Source organism: Quercus robur, chromosome 4, assembly GCF_932294415.1.
Source record: "Quercus robur chromosome 4, dhQueRobu3.1, whole genome shotgun sequence".
Taxonomy (NCBI): domain Eukaryota; kingdom Viridiplantae; phylum Streptophyta; class Magnoliopsida; order Fagales; family Fagaceae; genus Quercus; species Quercus robur.
In genome coordinates this window covers 45,593,456-45,616,434 of record NC_065537.1, presented here as the reverse complement: position 1 = coordinate 45,616,434, position 22,979 = coordinate 45,593,456, and the positions used below count along the sequence as shown (strand labels likewise).

General features: G+C 35.8%; 1 pseudogene; it reads left to right on the top strand.

The window, feature by feature from the left end:
- The first annotated feature begins 6,792 nt into the window (after nt 1-6,792).
- LOC126721979 (exocyst complex component EXO70A1-like) lies at nt 6,793-12,504 on the top strand (annotated as a pseudogene).
- The last annotated feature ends 10,475 nt before the right edge of the window (nt 12,505-22,979 follow it).

Here is a 22,979-nt window from a genome sequence, read left to right as displayed (position 1 = left end):
TTATCAACATCCTCACTCATTAGATATGTGTAAGGCATGTAGCGTAGGATGTGGCGATCAGTAGGGTCTACACCCCTCAGTAAATTAATCTCGGCCTCCTTAATGGTTTGCATTATGGACGTGAATTTTGCTTCATGAGTTGCATATCCAGCTTTCAAGGCCAATGCCTTTAAAGTCGGGTCCTTAAATTTTGTGTTGAATTTGCTAGCAACATGTCGAAGGCAATATCGATGATATACCTGTTCTCTTCCGTCCTCACCTATAGGCCACTCTCGAATGGCGCATTTGATACCTTTATGTCGGTCAGAAATAATGCAAATGCCATCCTTAGGTATGACATGCTCTATGGAAGTCCTAACACACTCTAAAAACCAACCCCAACTAGGCCCTGACTCCTTGTCTACAACAGCAAAAGCGAGAGGCAAAACCTTTTGGTTAGCATCAGTTGTCATTGCAATCATCAACACCCCTTTGTATTTACCATACAAATGAGTCCCATCAATACTGATCACTGGCCTGCAATATTTGAATGCAGCAATGTATGGAGCGAATGCCCAATATACATAATGAAGTACCACAATACCTTCGTATGGCCTAGGTATGGTGTGATAGCTGTACTTGGTACCTGAGTCCTGATCCAAGTATGCCAACAACAATTTCCGCAACCTTTGGTAAGACTCCTCCCAATCCCCAAATATCTTAGCAATTGCCTTTTGTTTTGCGTCCCATACTTTATAGTAAGAAAGCTCATGATTATATTTAGTACGTATGATCTCCCAGAGCTCATCAATACGAGCAGTGTGATTTTGTCGCAATTTTTCCACAATTTCTGATGCAACAAAATTAGAATTCATCATTCTACCGTCTCTTTGCAGGCCAAAGGGTATACAAGTATGTGGACCCACATAAGACGTGACCACCCACAGACCATTAAGTTTATTCTTCATGAATGCCCCAACATACCACTTGCAGTTGTCATCAACGCATGCGACGCACAATTTTGTGGTGTTCGACCTCCGGGTTATAAAATTTCTATTATCATTTGCTGCGTATATTGTCAATGCACGTTTCACCGCCGATTTATTTGCAAAAGTCAACCCTTTACAAAAATGCATCCCATCTTGCCAAGTACAAACAAATGGTTCTAATAGACGTGAAGGATCAAACATATTTTCCCAAGTATTTGCGTAGAATGAGTCGGCAGGAGGTCTGTAGCCAGTGGTCGTATTTGTATCACGCTGGATGCCAATATCATCGTCTGCATCATCTTCATCATGGAACTCCATATTTTCCTCTTCAAAATGGGGAACGACTTCATGGTCATCCACATCGTTCTCAAGGTCACCTCGTTCAATCCTCTCTTCGTACTCATCCACACCATCAATACTTTCACCATCATTCATAGCATGATCTTCGTCTTCGTCTTCGTCTTCAACATAGTCTTCGTCTTCGTCATCCTCCTCTAAATGTGTCTCTTGACAATGGAGGGTTTCACCAGTATTTACAACATGATCTTGAGATGGGAGCATATAATCTCCCATTGTATACCCTCCCATTGCAGTGCATCCATCATCAAGGGCTGTAAATTGTAAAGACGTAGTTGTTTGTTGCACCATCTCAGTATCAACTTCCGCAAGCGGCTCTGAACTTATGTACAACTCAGCAGCATTTACTTGGGGCATTTTCTGGATCCTATTAAACATCATCTTCACATGTTTGTCTTCTTTAATCGCCATATACCCGTAATTTATCCGTTCATGTAGGACTTCTTGTGGGTAACGATAAATAATCTTGATGTCATACCAAGCAGAGTTCAAATTCAATTCGTCCATTATTTTCAACTTCAAATCAATCAACGTCTTCAACTTACGACGTATCATCATGGGGTAGCATTGGATACCCGGCCCTGTAAATGGAAATCCCTCAATCCCCCCAGGATTGTTAAGAGGTCCACCGTAGTATACATTTATATCAATATTCTTCAGATGTTGTGAACCTATTAAAGAGTCAAGTATAATATGTTAGCGACATATTTTTTTCTTTCATTTAACATCAATTACAAAACCTTTTCTATCTACTCAAAGTACAAAAATCACAAATTCTCACCCCACAATTGCATATACTCACCCCACATCACATACAAACACACTCAATCATTATCATTTCGTACTCAAACAAATAAAAAAACTAAAAACAAAACTCACCCCCATTACAAAATTTCAACTCAGCTCTAACTAATATAAATAAAAATATCAAACCCAACAACAAGAAAAATAGCCATGATAAAAGCCTAGCAATACAAATATATATCTACAATATTTTTTACTTGTTATAAAATCCTAGCAAATATATACATTAACTTGCAAAAATAGTCATGATAAAAGCCTAACAATACAAATATATATCTACAATATTTTTTACTTGTTATAAAATCCTAGCAAATATACATTAACTTGCAAAAATAGTCATGATAAAAGCCTAACAAAACAAATATATATCTACAATATTTTTTACTTTGTATAAATCCTAGCAAATTATATACACTAACTTGCAAAATTAGTCATGATAAAAGCCTAACAATACAAATATATACCTAAATATATTTTTTACTTTGCATAAAATCCTAGCAAATATATACACTACCAAATATAACTTCTTACAAACCCCACATTTGCATATTCACATACAAACACACCCAATCATTATCATTTGTTTCCAAAATAAAATAAAAAATAAAAAATCATTAATTATACTAAAAAAAAAAAAAAAAAACTAAACACACAACTCACCCCATTACAAACCTTCAAATCATTCTATCAAAAATATAAAAAACAATATCAAACCAAACAAAAAAAATTAATCATGATACACATACCCATAAAAAAACCTAATAATATATATATATATATTATATTTATATATGAAACTAACAATTAGAGAGATTGAGAAACCTTACCTGACATGAGGATGTGGGGTGAGTTGAAGTTTATGCTGAAATGAAAATGAGTGAGAGGAAGGATGTGGGTCTCTTTTTCAAATTTGATAAATGTTGCTCCTATAAGAACTTAGCGCTCAGTGCAGTCAGGCTCTAATCTTACTTCCTCTAACCCTACAGGAGAAAGAGAAAAGTAAAAAGCAGCATGTGTGTACCTATAAGCCAGACAACTAAATGTAACCTACAATGAGTGAGCATGTGCAAACTGCAAAGGCTGACTCCTGGAGCTGTGGACTTGACATGACCAGACATCAGACACGAATAAAGCAAGAGAACTGTACTCAAAAATCGAGTTTTTGAGACTCGTTTTCCAGCTAGAAATCGAGTCTTAGAAACTCGATTTTCACGTGGAAATCGAGTCTAAGAGACTCGATTTCCAGCTGGACCATTCCACCGTGTACAGGCCAGATCACACAAGAAAATCGAGGCTTAAAGGATCGATTTTGAGACCAAAATCGAGCCTCTGAGGCTCGAGATGCTATTAACGAAATATGTTTCTAAGTCTCGCCTACTAACTAGATAGTTTGGTTTTTAAGGCCAGTTGGCCATTTTCGCCAGTATTTGGAGGTGAAAGTTCCTTTTGGAGTGGCATATTTTATTTGGACAGGGTAAAGATTCTCACTTTCGATAATGAGGAATATTTATATTGTCAACAGATATTGCATGCTCTTATGCACATAATTCGTGGACGTTTGTGTTTAGCCTCTTTAGGGATTCTTAGGTGATGCCTAAGCAAGTAGTGGATCTACTAGCTTGTTGGAATAGAGGGGTGGGCGGCAGGTGTTGGGCAATAGTTATTTGGGGAGCAATTCCACAATGCATCATGTGGACCATTTCGTGAGAACATAATCTTAGAACTTTCAATGGGGAACATTCCATCATTGAACTGAAACAGTTTTTCTTGCTTACTTTGTTTGATTGGATGACTACATTGAGCAATCCTTATATCCCCTCTTTTTGGGAATTTTTAGATTTGTGTTCTTTTACTTAATGTTTTGTTTCTGTTGGTACATGTCCTGCGTATCATAGGAACAGTTTGTGTGCTTCTCTTCTTCCATTAAAAAATTTCTTTTACCTATCCAAAAAAAAAAATGCTTCTCAGTGTTTATATCTTTACAACTCTGCTGTCTGCTATCACCACTATTTAGGTTGTAATGGTGCAGTTGAAGTTTGAAACTTTCTTTTTCCCTGGATCATTGTTGCTTAGTTTTGAGTGCACAAATATTGATGCTTTCAGATGTGGAATAATTTCTTTTTTTTTTTTTTAAATGGAGCCTTTTATTTTAAAAATGGGTAAGACAAGGAAAAAGGTATTGTACTTTGGTTCCACAAGCCATGCAATGCAAAACATTTTAGCAATATTAGGTGTAGACCACCTTGAACTTTGAATACCAAACTCCCTATGGCACTTCAAAATTAATGTCCATCTTATTACAATTCTGTCATATATCTAATATGTGACTATCTGAGAGCAAGATGCTATCTCAGTGCTGATTCCTAGGTTTATCCTTATCTTTATCTTTCTTTCGCTCTGTTCAATTTTGTTTTTCCTGCAACACCCTTTAAGAATTTTGTGCTCCAACTTTAGCATTAGGGATCTGTTTGGTTAGCTAAAAAAAGTGCAATATTCTATACTCATTTTTTCAGTGGGACCTACCACTAAAAAACTGATTTGGCTTTAGCATTTGTACTTAGTTCTCATTTTTAGTATCCTAAAAATTGGATTTGAATACAAAAACTGAAAACAACTTTTCAGCATTTTTGTTTTCTATAAATATGAATACAATGGCATATTCATAAATATTGTGAAAACACAAAGTTACTTTTTTTGAGTGATGTGAGTGTGTGTAAGTGAGAGAAGTTACTTTTTTTTTTTTTTTTTTGAAATAAAAAACAATGACCATACCTAGGTGTTATGTATTTTATACCCAAATTATGTATTCAAAACAACTTATCAAATACTACCAAATGTGAAAAGAAGTGCTTTTTCTATATTCAAATTCAGGATTTGAATATAGAATAAAGAAAATAAAAAGTGAATGCACCACTTTTTGAAACCAACAGGCCCTAAATCAGATTTTTTTATAAAATAACTATAAAAGCCAAACCATATTATTAGTTAGCCAAGGTTTGAAACAAATTTGGTATCTAGCGACTTGAGTCTGTAAGACTCGATTTTACTGTACCAAATCGAGTTTAAGAGACTCGATTTCTGTGTATCTTCTTCCTCCATTCTTTTTTCTCCATTTCAGGTCCTGTTCACCATCTTCTTCCCTTCTTTCTCCATTTCAAATCCTGTTCACCATCTTCTTCCCTTCTTCCAAGCCCCCAAAAATCCATTTCATCTAAATCCCTTCTTCCTTCTCCATCTAAATCCATTTCTCAAAATCCCAAACCCAAATCAAAAATCCAAACCCAAAAATCACAATTTCTTCCTGCGTTGGTGTTTTCTGGGCTATGTTGCTGTGATTTCTGCGTTGCTGTGATGCAATTTTTGGGTTTCTGCGCTACTCACGATTTCTTCCTGCGTTGGTGTTTTCTGGACTGCGTTGCTGTGATTTCTGGGTCGCTGTGATGCGATTTCTGGGTTTCTGTGTTGCTGTGATTTCTGGGCGTGTTTTCCAGAGGGAAATCAAGTATTTGAGAGTCGAGTTCCAATGGAAATTGAGTCTTTCAAACTCGATTTGCTACAGAAAAATCGAGTCTCACGTCCTCAAGTCTTTAGATACTAAAATAGTTTCAAATCTTAACTAACTAATAATATTGTTTGGCTTTTATAGTTATTTTATTAAAAAAATCCCCCTAAATCTCTTTGTTCTACATCGAATGGTCTTTAGACCAAATGACATCTCTTCTTCCATAAACAAAAGATGGAGTGTGAGGTTATGGATTCATTCTTTTATGGAAGCATGACTTATGTTTATTTTTAAAATATATATATATATATATATAGAGAGAGAGAGAGAGAGAGAGAGAGAGAGAGAGAGAGAGAGAATTTTCATAAGAATTAAAAAAAAAAAAAAAAAAAAAAAAAAAAAAAAAAAAAAAAGTAGAACAAGGAGTAGAGAAGATAAAGCAAGGAAATCATCTTCTTACTCTAAATTCCATTAACCTTACTTGAGAAACTACCTAATAGGATTCTTACGGATTACAAGGACTCTGAATTTAGAGTATCTAATAATATAATATGTAATCCAGAAAAGGGGAATAAACTACTAGGACTCTGTGATAACAATTTGAGAATTGTAGACCATTCTCAGCTAAGTTCGTATTGGGAAATCTAAGTTTGTTTAGCAGTAGAAGGTTGTGTATATATTAGGATTATTAAATCTAATCCAATTTGCAATTCCCATGTTGTTTACATGGACCTTCATTGGCATTGTCATTATATCATTAATATTAAAGCTTGCTAGTAAACTGTTGTACCCAATATTTACAATTCTCTTCTAATGGTTTTGGATTATTCACAGAGATGATGCGTAGATAATTGACATATGTATTCATTGTTATTTTCCCTCATTGATCTAATCCAATATGACATATGCATTCTAATATATATAGCGTATAATTGGATGTACACATAACATTGGAGAAAGTAATAATATAAGGACATGTTAATTAAGAAAGTGATAAAGAAATATGATTTTGAATAGCGTAGAATGATAGAGATGAATACATGTGTTCAACCCAAATAAGTCTATTGAAGATCCCTAGTGGAATCCATAATTTTGAGACTTAAGGTTTTGTTGTTATATTATACACACACACATATGTTATTTTTAAGTTTAAGTATCAAGATGTTCAACAAGTACTCTTTTGTATTGCTTAGGGATACTCGTTCTTCAGTTCTAGAAGAAAGCCTCCGAAAATTGGGAGTTGAAAAACTTAGCAAAGAGGATGTTCAGAAGATGCAATGGGAGGTTTTGGAGGCCAAAATCGGGAATTGGATTCATTTCATGTGTATTGCTGTAAGTACTTGTTTGGAATTTGACCAAATTTGGTAGTTTTCATGTTCTAAATATATGGTTATGCATGAATAGGTCAAATTGCTTTATACTAGAGAGCGAATAGTTTGTGATCAAATATTTGAAGGCTATGATTCTCTCAGGGATCAATGTTTTGGTGAGGTCACTGCAAGCAGTGTTTCAGTGCTACTTAGTTTTAGGGATGCAATTGCCAAGAGCAAAAGATCACCAGAGAAGTTATTTGTACTTTTGGACATGTATGAGATAATGCGGGAGCTTCACTCAAAGGTATAGTTGATATTACTAATCCATAAAAACCTACACTAAGATTGCTGCTTATGACTCATTAGGACTAGGGTAGATGACAAGGCTAGGTGGGACAATTCATAATTATTTCATTTTATTTTGGATGGAGCTGAAAATTTTGTTTTTGAGATTGTTTTTTGAAAAGTCTAGCATCCTTGGAGCTAGTGGTATCCATTCTATTGTATAATTCATAGAATGCCTCTCATTTTGATTGTAATCCATTCATAGTTTTCAAAGAATCCCTCTTAAAGAAACTTCTTGTATTTACTAGGTTATTCAATATGAGGTGGATAAATTTTGCTTAAAATGTGACGTATTTACTAGGTTCTTTAGACTGCTGCTTTTCTTTGATTATATAAATTATTCCTAAAAAATTAAAAATGCGTTTCTTTTAATTAAAGAAAGAAATTGACAATTTTTGGAGGGCAGGAGAAGCAGATAAATTTTGCAGATAGCCTTTTATTCTTTGGTGCTACCTATCAATCTTTTAAAGATATCAATTCAAAATTTCAAATAATTTTTAATTTTGAAATCATCCTACAAGCTTCCCATTTGTTTTGGTCCTATATAGAACGGTATGGTTTCTACATTACCCTAATTCTGGGTATGTGATTATATTTGATGAAATCATTTTATCTCCTCATTTGTACATAATATCTACCTTTTATTTCACTTGTAAATGATTTCAAGGTATAACAGATTCTTATGCTTAATTAGCAGTTGCCCTTTGTATGCAATCATATATTTCAATAGTGCTACAAATCAGTTTATTAACTTAGGTAACTGGATTTATGTGCAGATTGAAATGATTTTCAAAGGTAAGGCTTGCAATGAAATAAGAGATTCCGCATTTGGTTTGACAAAACGGCTCGCTCAGACAACTCAGGAGACCTTTGGAGATTTTGAAGAAGCTGTTGAAAAGGATGCAACTAAAATTGTTGTCTTGGATGGAACTATCCATCCTTTGACAAGCTATGTCATTAACTATGTGAAGTTTCTGTTTGAGCAAGTTCAGCTAACCATTCTTGCTATTCCTATAATCCCATTCTTTGTGGCAGGGTAAAATCTAGTTTCATACATTCTACTTTGTTCTAGTTGTTGATGATTGAGCCATTAAAGCCGTAGTGACTTCACATGTATCCACCTATGAAAAATAAAAATGTGTCTTTATATTAGTATCTTTCATTGTTTATATCTTTATTTTCTATTCTATCTGTTTATATTTGTTCTCTTCCTTTTAATTTTTAGCTGTCTCAGACTTTGCTTCATGTTCTAATTTGTTGGGAGGTGCTGCTGCCTTAAAATAAGGTTGAGGCTTCTCTCTTACTGACATAACAATTCAATAGAAATCCTTGTGAGGAATACTTTTAGAAGATCCTAGAAAGGAGACTTAGAAGGGCCATTTTGGTAGTTTTTGAGAAATACGTGGAAAGGAAAACTCTTGAATTACAAGCAACAATTCTTTTGCTTTTTTTTTTTGGGGTGGGTATTTACAGGCGACCATTTTTATATAGGAAGAACTCATAGTATCAAACATTGGGGTAAAAAAGTGTGCTAAAGTATGATCAGGGGCTGTTTGGTGGCTAGTGGGTAGTCAAAATGCTGGGAGTTTAAGGGTTTCAAATTGGTAGGAGAAAGGGCTTGATTTAGGGTTGAAAGAGAGATGAAAATTGAGTCTGTTGAAGGGCTGTGAAAAACATTAAAGGGGGAATAGGTGGGAAGAAAAGAAAGAGAAAGAGAGAGAGAGAAATTTGGGGTTGCAAAGAGGGAAAGAAAATGGCTGAAACTGGAAGCTGTCCAGGCCTGTGAAAAGTAATAACTTTGAGAAACTAAACAATGCTAAATGAAAGCTCATTTACTGAAATTACATACTATTAGACTAAAGACCCATGACCTAGAACTTTAGCCCACAAAGAATTCAGATATGTCAAATTATCACATACTTTTATGAGATTTCATCTTGCCATAATCCTATATGTTAGGTTATTATTATTATTATTATTATTATTTTTTGCCTTTGGAGAGTTGAGCAGTTTTTTTTTTTTTTTTTTTTTTGTCTGATTTAACTACTAAGCTCGATCAAATGATTGACTTAAGATTATGCACCAAATTTTACATCTATCAATCAACCTTGAAGCAGCTTTTTCTAGAATTTGATAACAAAGATGAAACGGGTTCGCAGTTGGCCTCTGTAACAATGAGAATAATGCAGGCTCTTCAAACCAATTTGGATGGAAAATCTAAGCAGTATAAAGATCCTGCTTTGAACCATTTATTTCTCTTGAATAATATTCATTATATGGTCAGATCTGTGCGCAGGTATGTCATGTACATATTATCAGAATTCTTTTTTAAATCTTGAATGATTTTCTTGCTTGTGAATACTGGTGCTTCATTAATATCTGTTTTCAGGTCAGAGGCCAAGGATTTGTTGGGGGATGATTGGGTGCAGAGACACAGGAGGATTGTGCAGCAACATGCAAATCAACACAAAAGGAATGCTTGGGCAAAGGTAACATTCTACCGAATGAAGCCACATCTGAATCTCCTGTTTCTGGAAAGATAATTTTATCATCTTATCTTTAAAAACATGTTGCTTTATTTGGGGTGTGTGTGTGTGTGTTACAATTTTTTGGTCTGAACCCATGTGAGCAACATTTTACACTTAAGTGCCATCTATCAATTTAATGTCTAAAGACTCTAAACTCTAAACCTTACATGTATGTAGAGTTTCTTTTCTTCTTTATTTGATGGACATGAGCATGGCTGTATGCATACAATAAAGCTCACACTGTTCTACTCATTGATCTGTGTATTTTTGTCAATTCCATCTTAAGTCATAACATATATGAGCATAGTATCACAGATATCTTTGATACATTTTCTATGGGATGAGTTGCCTTGTACTCTATGAGGCAAACAATATATTAGTTCTATTTAAACAATATAGTGCAAACTCAAATAAATGCCTTCTTAACCGGAATACTTTTGATTTAGTTTCATCATATACACCAAAGGTGTTTTAAAAATTCCTCATTTTTTTTTGTATTTTTATCATAGTTAATTTGAGTTCTTACTCTCAAGTTCGACATCTTATGCTGTCCTAATGGTTGAAAATCAGAACACCCTCGATGTAAACTGTCCTGATTATGCTTAATGCCTCTTATTTCCCTTTGAAGCATTGATCTGGAAAGGAACTTGCTTTCATATTGCTAAATGCAGGTGCTTTTTTCCTTTGCAGATTCTTCAGTGCCTCACTATCCAAGGCCTAACCTCGTCCGGGGGTGGGAGTTCAGTAGGTGGTGATGGAGGAAATAGTAGTGGAGATTCTAGAGCATTGGTGAAAGACAGGTTGGTAATGAGTTAAATCTTTATAGGATTTTTTTCAAGTAATTTTTGTCACAAATGTTCTGACCTGGTGGGATTTCTCAGGTTCAAGACGATCAATATGCAATTTGAGGAACTTCATCAAAAGCAATCTCAGTGGACAGTTCCTGACACTGAGTTGCGAGAGTCTCTAAGGCTTGCAGTTGCGGAAGTGTTGTTGCTTGCCTACAGATCTTTTGTAAAACGTTTTGGGTGCGTTTTCTCATACTTGAAGTAACACACACACACACACGCTAGCACACACACACAAGCATGTGTATGTGTACGTGTATGTGTATGTGTAAAAGATGTTTTGTTCAGGATGTGTTCATTACAAAGTCAATAATGAGGTCTATTTAGAAATTTTCAAACAACAGTAATGGATAAATGAAACACTTGAATGTTGTCATTCTTCACATTTTTTAAATGGTCATATTTAAAATGCCTAGAAAAGCTCTATGTAAGAGCCACAGATGACTTAGAATATCTTTAGCAGTCTCTCTAAATTTTTGTTTAATTTTTGCCTGTTTGAAGAATGAACAGTGATATTTAGTTTTTAGCTATCCACTTTTTCAAATACATTTTCTAACAGATTCTCTATCTCATTTAAATATTATTTTTTAATTTATTGTTTATTCTTTTTTTACAACTATATTTTTCAATAAGAAGTGTTATGTTCACAATATTTTACGCAATACTTTCACAATAAAATTTATGTGGAAAGTTGTTACTGGTTCTAATTTGAACCCACTATTTAAATTATTTTTTTACCCACCAATATCAACTAATAATAATATGTCACTTAAAATTTATTGTGAAAATAACATAATAATGTTACTCAATTTTGGTTTCTTTTATTCCTTATATTATTTTCCTTTCTTTCAGACCTTTTTTTTTTCATCCATACGTTTTTTTTTTTCTTTTGTTTATTCTTGTTTTTTTCTCCTCCACACACGTCCACCTACCCCCAATATCTATCTTCACTCTTTGTTTGACCTTTTGTCTTTCTAGTTATCTCCAGAACATTTCTCCCCTTCTCCCTCTCTCTTTCGTTCTCTTTCTCTTACACACACACACAAATTTCTCTCCCTCAATCTGACACAAACAAATTCCCTTTCAAACACGCATAGATCACTGGCAGAGAACAAAGATTAGAGTCCTCCCCACTTCTAAGAACATGCAGCTTAATCACCATATTGGTCAGATCGGCGTTCTACATGGATTTTTTTTTTTTTTGGTTCTGGTTTGATTAGTTTTATTTTATTGTTCAAATTTTATTAGGCTTATGAGAAAGATGTTTTTTTGTGTTTCAAATCTTTCGATTGGGTTTTTGTTTTGATTGTGGTATGTTTTAGATTGTAGCCATTGAGATAAAGAAGCACGAGAGAGTGAAGATTGAAGAACGAAAGAGAAAAGGGATGAGAGAGAAAGAATTATTTTTTTATTCAACCGGATATTATCTTAAGCGTGAATATTCTTCAGATACCCTACAGTGATTGCTACAGTGCTCTCCAGGCCTGAAGTGCTACTGTAGCAAATCTAAAAAAAAAAAATGGAGATGCCAAGTCTGTTGGAAGGGTGATTTTGCGTGAACAGTGGCTTTTGCTCTCCAAAATTTAGAGAAGGCTTGACCCAAAGCTATGCAAAATACATGCAGATAGATTGCATTTTCATTGGCTGTCTAATGATTCCTCAAAAGTACATCAAGTACGGAGCGGAGGATCTTGAACGAATTTTGGGTGAAGTTTTTTGAGGGAAAGAACTTGAATGAACCTAAGCGATAATGAAGATGATACGGGCCGTTAACCTCTGCTTTGGTGGTACACATCACTCTCCTTTTGTAGAGAGTTGTGGTTTAGTTCCTGAGAGGTTCCTTTAGAGAAATGATGTGTACCACCAAAGCAGAGGTTAATGGCCCGTATCATCTTCCTTAGAGCATCCTCATCAGGTGTGCCAAATGCCAAATATTTGGCATTTGGCACACCAAACACCAAAAAATCCTTCTCATGAGGTGTTCTGTATCCTATAAATTTTAGCACACGTGAACAGTACCGTTCTATTTTTAGAACGATATGGACAGATGTTCTATAAAAAAAAAAATATTTTTTTATTCTATTTCTCTCTCTTCATTTATGACTCTTTCTTCTCTCTCTTTCTTTTTCTTCTTTCTTTCTCTGCCTAATTCATCTTCTCAGTTCACCTTTTTCCTTCTTTTTTTCTTCTTCTTTCTTTCTCCAGAACCTCCACCTCTCCCTTTTTCTTGCTTTTTTTTTTTCCCCTTTTTTCTTTTCTGTCACTTTCTCCACGCCTTCTCTATCTTTTTTTTTTTTTTCCCCTGTCACTCTCCTTCTCTGTCTTCTCTGCCTAGGCCGTTGCCATTGAGATCGGCCGTCACTGTGGAGTTCGGCCTCGCCGTGGAGTTTAGCCTTGCCGATGAGACCATCGCCGTGGAGATCTCTGATTCTGATCTCCCTCTTTATTTTTTCCCTTCGGTTGTGGATTCCATGTGATTGTGATTATGGGTGAGTTGGTTCTTTTTCAAGCTCTTTTTTTTGGGATAGTTTTGTGTTGATTTTGGAGATTTTTTTAAAAGTAGTATTGGGTGGTGGTGGCGGCTGGTGGATTTTTGTTGGTGGTGGTGGGTTTTACCTGTGGGTGGTGGTGGTGGGCTGTGCTTGGGCATGGTGGTGGCGGGTTTTGCTGTGTATCGGTGTATGGTGGGGTTTTGTTGAGGTTTTTGGATTTGGAATTTGTTGGAGGACCGGTGATTGTGGTTGTAGCAGTGGTTGTTGTGGTGGTGGTTGTTGCGATGGTTCTTGGTTCTTGGTTGGTGGTGACTGCCGGGACTGTGTTTTTGTATATTATTGGGTTTTGAGAAAATATATTATTTTAATGTATAGAATTGAAGAATAGAACATCTGATAAATGGTATGTTGTAAAATAATGTGCTAAAATGATAAAGTGGGTTTTTGGTGTGTTAAAATGGCATTTTTTTTAGAGAGCTGATGGGAATGCTCTTAGTTCATTATCGCTTAGGGCCATTAACCTCTGCTTTGGTGGTACAAGTCACTCTCCGTTTTCCAGTGCCATGCTTCTACCCTGCATTATAGGTGATCACATGTAGGTGTCTACCTATTGTTGGAAAAAGTTGGTGAAAAGAACAAAAGAAAGTAGATTATATTGTATGCATTCGCTATGTAAAATACTGAATAAGAGTGTGACTTCATTCTTTCACAAAATGGCTGTGAACTTTGGTTTGGTGGTGATCCGATTATATATTTTATCAGATTTATTTAGTTATTTACCACAAAGGTTGTCATATCGGAGCGATTTCAGTTGTGAAAAAGGCCAGTTTGTCTTGACCAACAAATGCATTTGGATTCTTTTGCTAAATTTTCTGAAACATTAAATTGTTATATAAAAAAATATTATATGAAATGAAATACAGGAATAATTGTAAAAATAGTTGCCTCTACTATGGGTGAATTTCACAATCAATTGATGTGCTACAATGCTTTTGTTATGTACTATTTTGGAGTCCTTCATTTCTAATTGTTTGGAGTTTGGAGTGCTTATAAATTTTTTTTTTTTTTTGGTTGATAATTCGGTAGTAATAATAATGGTGGATTTGAATTTTTGGAAGTTTTTCTTTAAAACACTAAAAGATGTTAGTGGAGCTACAAACCCTTTTGTGATATTCTAAAATGCAGCCTGACAAATTGTAGTTTGTACAAAAAAAAAAAAAAAAAAAATGCACTGTAAGCGAAAACAAGCATGCAGAATTTATAAATAAAAAATAAAACAACCAGAAAAAGTCGCAACTTTAACTAGGCTGGTTAACGTTACACACAAATGACTCCAACATGAATTGCGTATCCACAGGGTAAAATCCGGATCATTTATTAAAATAAATTAATGAGGTTAAATACTCTTTTAGTCTTATAGGGACTCTTGGTAAATTGCCGTTAATTGAACCGAGCCTAACAGTAGCTATTATCTTCAAGCACTTATCTGTGCACAGTAGTGGTTGAAGCCAAATTGTTTGGATTTCAATATTGGTGAGCTGCATGACATTGGTATAATAAATAAATAAAATGTCATTAGGGTTTATTTTATTTCATGTAAAATTTCGTTACAAATTGCCTTAAAAGCAAATTTGAAGAAGTGTATTTTAGAGAATTTTGCTCTAGTAAAAGGCGGATCTTTACTCAAGTGATATAGGTACCTCACTCAAGTGAGTGAACCTCGGTCATGCGAAATAAACTCAATACTTCACCTATCATTTGTTCAAGGTTCATTTGTACAAATAAGGAGTTCATGGAGAAGATTCGCTTAGCAAGATTGTAGAGGTTTAGGGGTCACTACGATTAAAAGGCAAGCAGGGAATTTGCAGAGTTTGTAATAGAGTCTAGCCATACAAATATTTTGCTAGTAGATTATTTTAACTACTTTTCCTATAGTGAATTTTCTATAAGATTTTTTCCTTGTGGTATTTCCATAAAAAAGTTCTTTATTTTTCCACTTCGTTATCAAATTTTGTGCCTTACTTGTATTGTGTTCATACTTACGACTTTAGATTTGGTATTGATATACGTGGTTAACTGTTTATCAGCGCGGTTTAATTCATATTGTGTAAGATTTATCACTAAATTCAATAATTCCATTGAATAAATCACATAGGGTTTATAATTTTTCACAAATAATGAACCAAAGCAACAAATAAATGAATTTTTAGCCACTATATTAGTAAATGACCTACCAAGAGCCTTGTAACTCAATTGGTTAACACTTCCAAGGTTCAAATTTTTCCTCCCCATTATAACTATTGAATTATCAAAAAAATACCTCTTAAAATTGAGAATAGTAACATATCAATTTGGACCATAAGCAATATATAATATCAAAGATTCCTTTTATATAAACAAATAAAATGGTTATTAAATGATGGACATTGTGATAGGCCAAAAATGTATTGACCCCTTTGGTAACTTAATCAATTAATTTAGCCAAGTGAAATTAATTAGATTCAATTACATGCAATAGCATGGTAGCACAAACAAATCACCAAATAACTAAATACAACGGAAATTAAATTTGACACGGGTGATTTGTTTACGAATAAGGAAAACCACCGAGGCAAAACCCCACCTGGTGAATTTAAGGTCACCACTCTCAAGTGACTAACACACCAACTTGAGAAAGATGTTGGCTGCAAAGTTCTTCAGTTCATCCAGACGATGAAGATCAAGAAGATCCTTGGTTACAAAACCCTTGGCGCAAAGACGTAGTAGCTTCTACAAGAGAAAGATGAACTAGGGCAAATTGTCTCCGATCACAATTTGAGTGAATAATCACTTTGCATTAAGTTGTATCACCTTAAACGACCCTTAAAATAATCTTTATATATGTCTAGGATTGTGAGAAAAGAAACCCTAAACAAATAACTTGGATATTCGTGAAAAACAAATCTAAAAATCTGAATTTCATAATTCTCAATAGATATAGCTTCTATCGAAAGCTGTCGAGAATTATACATTAAATCCCAATAGATTTATCGGTCGAGCTTTAATGAACAACACTTTTTCACTTGATTCTTGGACAAATTTGTATGGCTTTAATACTAGACTTGAACTCTTGTTCTTTGAAGTATTAAACACATCTTAGATCTACCCAATTACAAGTAAAGTGCGTTTTATCAAAGGATTAGCCAATTCTACATGACATATATTCTAACAAGTTCCACATATGTCCTAACAATTGCCCCCTTTGGCAATCCGTGACAAAACCACAACAAGCAAATGAGTATGAGAGAAATCATAAATCACTAAACTCATAATAACTTGTTGAGTATAACAAAATCTAATCCTAACACAAACTCTTGAAAAACTTTGCAAGAAGATAGTTCATGGCATGATAGATTTTGATAACCTGTCTTTCTGAAACACTTTAAACAAAACTCATCAAGGCATCTTAGTGTGAAACAGAAATAAAAGATTACATACAATAAAGAAACATATGTATAAAGAGAGAAAAGAAACAACACATAGAGAGATAGGTGAGATGACAACAACATCATCATATATATAAAAGATAAATAAGTACAATGTTTGCTATCACTAAAATGGTCACAAGACCAATGAACAAAAGGATAATGCATCTAACAAGAAAGAAAAGAAAATATATAAATCCTCACTACATCCCTCAAAATATAAACACTCCCTTATAAAAAAAAAAAAAAAAAAAAAAAAAATCATATGCTAACTCTCCTAAGTGCATGACTACTCTCATCCTTTTTTGTCACGAATGACAAAGGGCAAGTCACTGAAAAGCTGTCATCTCTTCATCACACGAAGAGCTAGCATCCTCATTCGCATCACCATCATCATCAGCGTCCTTATCCTCAGAAGCCTCTAGAGAAGGGGAGGGAGATGGAGACGTGGTGAAGCCACCCATGTGAGCCTATCGTCGTGCGATACGACTAACACGGATGTTCACCTAATACAACTCAGTAGTGAGTGTATTAAGGTGAGTATCCATGTGCTCAAGCTGCACCATGACATCCTCTAGCATCACACCACCCACAAAAGAAGAAGAAAAAGAAGGAGCAGATGTGGATGGAGCAAAAGGGACTACAAGAGTCATCGTCTCGGTCCGTGGCTGCTTCAGTCAAAGTTGGGCCTTGCTCCGTCGAACAAACGCCGCGCTAATGACACCCATGACGGTGAAGTGAGAAGACTCAGGATAAGAAATAGAAGAATGACGAATGATCCACATGATAGCAGAAGGAAAGAAAAGCTTATCACGGGTCGTCATATCCTTGTAGACTTCTATAAGGGACAGAATGAAATGAGAGGGAAAGTCTATAGTAAGGTCCTCAATAAGAGAAAGCAAAAAGCGAGCACGAGGCTCAGTGATGGACTTATAGTGAGACAAGGGATGGAAAACAAAATTCATCACCATATTAAGGAACCTTGGACCTTTTGCAAAGCCTAGCATAAGGTGTTTTGGCAATCACCCCATGAAGAAGGTGTCTCACAAAAGAGAGACAGAAGTTCATCTTTGGACACAGTCCACAGACGTGGACACAAGGGATAATCAGGATGCGATACCCTCAGAACATGTAGCACCTTGGAAATAAGCTCTGAAGTGACTACGATACGTGTACCTCGAACTGTGTAACAAATCAAGGTATAGAGGTATCGAAACTGTGCATATTGGAGTAGAACTCCTGTATGATCACGGTGGGACAACTCACGGGTATCTCACATAGAGATTCCCATCCCCGCCTATGAATGACTGTAAAGTTGTGATTTACAAATATGTATTTTGTTGGCTTTTATTTCGTGCCAAATTTGATTGTAATTATATTCAATCTTATGTACCCTGTATTTATTGTGGGATGTGATTGTAAAGGTTATGTGTTAGTGAGAGAGAGTGTGAAGACTCAAGCAAGTGAAGCCAGAAGACTTCTTGCGGATATCTCGCGACTAAGCTTCCCGCGAAGTGAAGCATGTGCCTTGCACATGACTGGAATGCGAAGAGTCAGTACAGATGGAGACAACTGTGTCTCGCGACTATCTCGCGGGTAAGGCCTTCTCACAAGACACCTACGAGATATTATGTTCTGCCAGTTTGTACTGTCTGATACACACTTTCTGTACCACACTATTTATACCCACATTACCTATAAATGTGAAAGAGAGCTTCTGAGAGAAAACCCTAGCTAAAACACTTGAGAGTTAGAAATTGTTATACCAACAATTCTCTACACCTTTGTTTGTGGGATTTCCTGATCTCCTACCTCTCCATTTCTGTACCATTGAGAGGTTGATAGCCCAAACATTTACCACACCCTTTGAGAGTGTCCAGTGAGTTTTTGGTGTTACTAGGAAGCATTAGAAGAAGCCAAGGATGGCAGATGCAACATGGAGCTTGTTGTAGGATTTGGAGAGCTAGACAAGACACGGTTCCGAGAAGCCTTGTTGGAGTAGAAGCTTGGAGGGCTTACGTACAGCGGGTAGATTAGGCTTGAAGGGTCTCTTGCTAACCCATGTATACCAACAAATTGTCTAGTGGATCGATTTCCACTTGGAAGGCGGCGGAGAGGTTTTTCGCCAAGTTCTTTGGTTTCCTCTTCGATAACACGTCTCAGTGTTATCTGTGTTTGCATCTTTTTTCCCTACTCTTGTTCATTTAATTTTACCACTATATTGCTTGAAATATGGATTAAAGTAGCTCTCGTGTTTATTTGCTTGTGTTTACGCTATTCTGCACTTAGTATTAAGTTAGTGTAAAATCAACCAAGCCGTAATTTGAATTGGGGGTCTAAACAAGCTCTTGTGTTTTTACACATTTTGAGCTTTCAATTGGTATCAGAGCGGGTACACTCACTGTGGTTTAAATACTTGAGTGTGATCCTTGACCCCTTTGTGATGGACCGGTCACAATCTCTTAATGCCCCACCATTTTTTAATGGAGGCAACTATGCTTTTTGGAAGGTCCGAATGAGGGCTTTCTTGTGTGCTATTAATGAGTCCTTATGGGATTCCGTTGAGAATGGGTATGTTAAACCCACAATTGCCAAGTCCGAATGGGACAAGGCAACTCTAACATTAGCTAATGTGAATAGTAAGGCCATCAATGGTATATTCTTTAGTGTGTCCCCTGATGAGTTTCACAGGATATCGCACGTGAAAACAGCAAAGGAAGCTTGGACGATCCTTAAAACGACCTATGAAGGTACCAAGAAAGTCAAGGACACGAAGCTTCAAATGCTTACCACCAGATTTGAAGAACTTAAGTTGGGAGATGATGAGGCTTTCGATTCTTTCTATGCAAAGCTCAATAAGATTGTAATTGCCAAACTCAATCTTGGAGAGAAGATTGATGACTCTAAGGTGGTGAGAAAAATATTAAGGTCTTTACCAGAGATCTTCCGAGCAAAAGTTACAGCTATAGAAGAGAGTAAAGATTTGGATGAGATCAAAATCCAAGAGCTAATTGGATCTCTTCAAACATATGAGCTAGGGCTACCTTCTCATAAATCAAGCAAAGCCCTTGCTCTTAAAACCATCACCGAGAGAATGGATAAACCCTCTGAAGAGGATGATGTGGAGAAGGAAGTAGTTTTCCTTGCAAAGAACTTCCGAAAATTTCTAAAGATAAACAACAGTGGGAAGCCTTTCAATAAAGGAAAGTTCTCATCTCCCAAGGGTGATAGGAAGGAATTCAGGAAGAAAGATGGGAAGGATTCTCAATCTACTCAAGGAATCACTTGCTTCGAGTGCAATGGACATGGACATGTCAAGAGAGAATGTCCTAATTATTTGAGAATGAAGGGCAAGGCATATGCCACAACTTTCAGTGATTCGGAGTCTTCCAACTCAGATTCGGAGGACAGTTGTGATGAAGAAGGGAACTACTCAGCATTTATGACTATTGCTCATGTTGAACCATCAGAGGATTTGAATTTGCTAGTACAAGAACTTGGGGAGCATAGTGATGAGGAATCCATGGGAATTGTAGAAGAATCGGACGCTGAGGTAGATGAAGATATAGCCGGTCTTCAAGAAAATTACAACTCTCTCCTTGAGAAGTCAGGAGAGTATGCAAGGTTGGCCAAGGCAGCTGTGAAGAAGATGAAGAAGGCGGAAGAGGACAATAGAAGTCTCCAAGTAAGATACAAGGAGGCCAAGTGTGAGATTAAGACGTTGACTGGTGAGTTAACCGAGGCTTACACAAATGTGAAATTTCTTGAGCATGAAGTGGTTCAAGCAAATGCCAAAGTAGACCGAGTCTCTACCAAGAAGCTTGAATGTCATCTCTTCTCAAAAAACTTTCTCCAACAAAACCGGGTTGTGATATACTGGAGAAAGTAGTTAGGATGTCAAGGTAACCAAGGAAGTAAAGTTTGTGAAGGCCAAAGATCCAAAAGGAGATGTCCCAACTGTTGAGAAAGCAAATGTGGTTGACCAACGAGTGTTGAATGAGCCTCGCAACCAATCAATGCTCAGGTCTGAAGTTAAAGGGAGATCACCTCTAAAATCACAAAGAGGTCCAAGAATAAACCATGTATGCCATCATTGTGGACTTCAAGGACACACCAGACCTAATTGTCATAAGCTGAGAGCATTGAATAATGTTAGGGATCAAAGGTCAAGAGGACCAAAAGATGACAGGAGGAATTGGACTATTGGGCAACCACGAAGTCAAAACGAAGATTCCGATGCAATGAATGTAATGAAGATGATTAAGGCATTCACCACTTGTTTGGCGAACTTCAACAGCAGGTTTGAAGGTCATAATTCATGTACCCAATCCTATAGGGATATCACCACAAACACACATGACGTGTTGGTGAAGAGGGGTACTCATGCATGATTATCTCCTATGTCCATGCATCAATACTTCCAATGATTAAGATCATAGGTTCATGCATCATATCATCTATCGTTTTCTGTTTATAGCATATTTCTTGTCTACAAGGTTTTTTTTAATTGTTTTTTTTTTCTGTTTTTTTTTAATGTGTTCAAAATTCAAAAAACCCATAAAAATTGAAAAATCTTCAAAAGAGTTTGATCGCTCGTCTTTGTGTATATTACATGTGAGTTTGGCCCAGTACCTTCGTACTTATGGCGTAATGCATTTATGAGCCTAGCTTATTCTGTATGCACATAAATCTTTGTGGGAGAAATCTTGAAACTTATGTGTGATTGTTGTAAATAGATCTTCAAACTTGTCATGAATGATTGGTCAATAATCTTGATGGTCTTGATACTTGCATAGACTTGTGCCTATATCTCTTCCCACTTTATTTTTATGTTTTTGCTATAAAGCTCACCAAATGTAAATCTCCAAATGAAAAGAGATATTGAGCTGCAAAAGCCTGTCGCACATACTAGTATTTGACTAGGAAAAAGAGAAAGCGACTTTTACATTAAAATGAAAGGTGCTCAAAAGCCAAAGGCTAACTCTCAATGTTGAAATATCTAAAATTTCAAGCACCAATCTCAAATCGAGATGAAATTTCCAAAAGGATCAACTGTAATGAATTATGCAGAAGCCAAATCAAAAGCTTCTAAGAATTGTAGTCATTCTCTCGTGGGAGGTCACATAAGCTCACTTCTATAATAGAGATAGACCACTTGATTTTGTACCAGTTGTGTATGACTTGTTTGAATTGAACATTGAAACTTCACTCTGGACTATGGACAATTCCACATTTGATATTCACACACAACACACGAGATTTTGTTCAAATAATGTCTATCTCATTTGTGTGATTGTACATGTTCAAATGTGATGTGTATACTCAAATACTTGCTGATCAAACCCAAAAAGATTTTTAAGTGTTTTATATGTTTTTGAAAGTGATTTTGTACTTTCTTGTGTCTTGTTCTTTTTCAAAATACATTTTTGTGTTTTTCATCAAACCTGGTTCAGAGGCTGTTTCACGAGAATCTTACGACTTAGAGCTTCTGGCGAAATGTGCTTGAAGGAAATCAAAAGTCATATTTTTCATACAGAAACTCTCGCTACTGCCTCGTGGGTATTTTGCGACTAACCTTTTCTCGCGAAATGGTTTATAGGCAAAAACTGAATTTTTCTCAAAATCACACAGAAATTTTCACGACTATCTCGCTCCTAATTTGCAACTAACAGCTTCTCGCGAAAGCATTTGTGCTTTAGTAGCTCTTCTCGCGACTGTCTTGCGACTTATTCACTACTGCCTAACCTGGGAAAAATGTGTGTTTTCAGTTTTTATGTAGCAGATGTGACATCTTTTCAAAACTCATAACTTTCCTCGCATTGCCTCTCTCGAACCTGTCTCAATCCAAAATCAATTTTCTCTCAAACCCCATCAATTCCAAGCTTGTTTTCTGCGATTTTAATTTTAAGGTATGTTTTCTAAAACATTTTTCCTTTTTTTTTTTCATATATTATGCAGAAAATTAGTTAGGGTTCTCAAAATTGGGGATTTTTCAAAAATGGGTTGGGGTTCTTAATTTTTGTGAAAATTTTCCAAAATCTTGATTGGGCTGAGTCCCATTTACCGTTTATGTACCTGTGTTGGCCCCTTGTGGCATTTTAAGGTTGTATTGATGCATTTTTCAATCTGTTCATGCATTCTTCATAACAGTTACGCACTGTTGCATGATAGGTGTTTGTCAAAGTGTCCAAGTGACATTCTTGTACTGAATTGGACTCAAGTGAGTTCCAATAATAGGTTTTTGTCTTGTCTAATCATGCTTACCATGTTTTGGTCTTTGTCTTTGTGTTTCACACATTGTGCCCATGTTGCACACACTAGATACACACTTGGATTATCTAGGAACACCTTATGCATT